Genomic DNA, 2,584 nt, shown 5'->3' on the forward strand with positions numbered 1-2,584 from the left:
CAGTATCGTAGATTAAATTTGCCCCCCCCCCCCCCCACCACCACCTCCGCCGCCCTGTCCCTGCCTGCCAACGTTTCCTTTTCTAACCGTGACCTTTAAGCTGTGTCGGGTCTGCCTCCTGCCCACAAGAATAGCCCTGCATGGACTATCACAAACAGAAGGCATTCATCACTTTGAAATGCAAAAAAAAAACAAAAAGCGACACCGTATAGAGCTGGCGCGTGCTACTGGGCGAGGCATTTGTTGAGCAGGAAATCACATTCAATGGAGAAACAAAGCCCTGTAGCTTTCTTCAGACACAGTTAAAGCAATGGGTTGATCAACTCGGTTGTCTGTGTGGTTATAAATACAACTGCGTGTGCTGTTATGTAAAAAAAAAAAAAAGCTATTGTGTTATTAGAGCACACTGACCCTCCCCTCCCTCCCGGCCGACCCCCACCACCTCTGCCACAGGATGACGGATCGATTGAAGAGTGACAGCAGTGAGGAAATAGAGAGAGATTCAGGATTTACATCGTCCTCTGACACGCTCATATAAACGCCCACCCAATGATGAAGAGACTACACTCTGACAAGGACGCCAGTCCCTCGTTTGGCTGCTCACAAGTTCAAAGATTTGCCACCTCCCCTCCCTCTGTCCCTCTCTTTCTTTCTGTCTCGCTCTCTTTTAGCAGATTTCAGTGCAAAGCGTATAACCTTTGTGAATTATTTAGTCTATTGACCTCTGTGGGGATTTAATATGAAGGTTGTTTCCTGCTGGCAGAGCGAGTGCCGGCGGGGTCCTCAGGTGACACGGCCAAGGTCGCCCATCTCCCTCCAGTTAATAATATATTTGTCACACGCAGTGTGTTAGCCCCCCCCCCCCCCACCCCCGACACAGCGCCACTGCCTTCCACTTGATTAGTGCAACCAATAAGGACTGCCAAAGATAATAAAGTAGACATTGGCTTAAGGAGATGTGTCAAATGTCCACAGCATCTCTCTCTATCTCCCCCCACACAGACACTCAGAGCGTGAACACACACACACACACACACACACACACACACACACACACACACACACACACACACACACACACACACACACACACAGAAATTCACACCCTCTCTTTCCCTCCTCCTCCTCTCTGTTCTTGTTTTATTGTTTCCTAGATGAAGGTTAAAGGGAGATGCTGAACAGACAGAACAGTCTGAGGGCTGTGGAGGGCCTGGCTGCCTGGCTGCCTGGCTGCGGCAGGCGGTGCTCTGGGTACCGGCAGCAGCCAACCTCTGCACCCCGTCCGTCCCTTCACAAGGCCATTGCAGTGCACTGGCGTGTCAGAGGGCCAAGAGGGTGAGGCGGCTTGGGCCACAGGGGCAAGTGGGTTACAGCATTGGCTGTACATGGGGGGCAGTAGAGAGCCGCTGGTCCCTGACCGTGCCTGTCACTGATAATAATCACAGAGAGCTATGGAGCCTTATTAGCGCTGCCGGTTGGCTGAGACAAAATGGCGCCCCATAGGTGAAAACCAGGTGAATTACGGCGAGGGGGAAGGAAAGCATTACAGTAGGGGTGGCAAATACATTCTGGCACGGTGCTGTAATGAAGTTGGTGGAGTCTGTGAGGCTATAGAGCAGGGGGTTTCAATCTTAAAAGGGTGAACAAGCCTTAAGTGCCACAATATTGATTGGATTGCATGAGTGCTGGTGATAATGGAGAATGCAGGAGGCCCAGCAATGACGGGCAGATGATAGTGGTGGAAAACTAAAGGTGCTGCAGTCAAGGCTGAGCTGCAGTCTGTCTCCTGTTTTTCCTTTTTCTGGAAGAGTTTGCATCTGGGTCTGAAGATCACTGGAAGGGGAGTCTGATAGCCATATAAGGCAGACAGACACCTGCGACTCACTGGAGATACTGTAACAGCTGACCATGTTATCAGTCAGGTATTACAGACACTAGCCTATGCATACATCAGAATCAGAATGGAGTTTATTACCAAGTAAGTTTTCACATTCAAGGAATTTGCCTTGGAGTTTGTTGCATACAATAAACACATTAAAAGGAAATGAACAATAAAGCAACGGAGCAAAGTACTGCAGCAGTCAAGAACATAGATTATAGATAACATAGAATTTAAAAAATAACTTTAAGAATATGAAAAAGAAAGGCTACTGTTAAAATACTATAACAAAAAAAAGTACTATAACAAATATGTACAATCTAACTGTATACACACATACGTATATACTGTATATCCTGAACTTTTGCACATTCCCTCAGCATTTTGCACAACCATACCGCCTTATTTTCTTATTCTTAAACAGTTAAATCGTGCATATTTATTCGTGCGTGCTATATCGTGTCTCAATTTTTATTATTCCCAGCGTTTTTTGGTTTACAGTTATTGTTTAATTCCTTTGAATATTTTTATGTTTATGTTGCACCAACTACCAAGGCAAATGCATTGTGTTACTTACTTGGCATTAAATCCTATTCTGATTCCGATTCACACATTACAGACCACAAACTTACAGTCTGTCATTTAAAAAAAGTTATTTTGGAGGACCCATTGTGCTATGCAGTTTGTATTGCTCTCAAAAAGTGT

Source organism: Sander lucioperca, chromosome 13 (assembly GCF_008315115.2).
Source record: "Sander lucioperca isolate FBNREF2018 chromosome 13, SLUC_FBN_1.2, whole genome shotgun sequence".
NCBI classification, from domain to species: Eukaryota; Metazoa; Chordata; class Actinopteri; order Perciformes; family Percidae; genus Sander; species Sander lucioperca.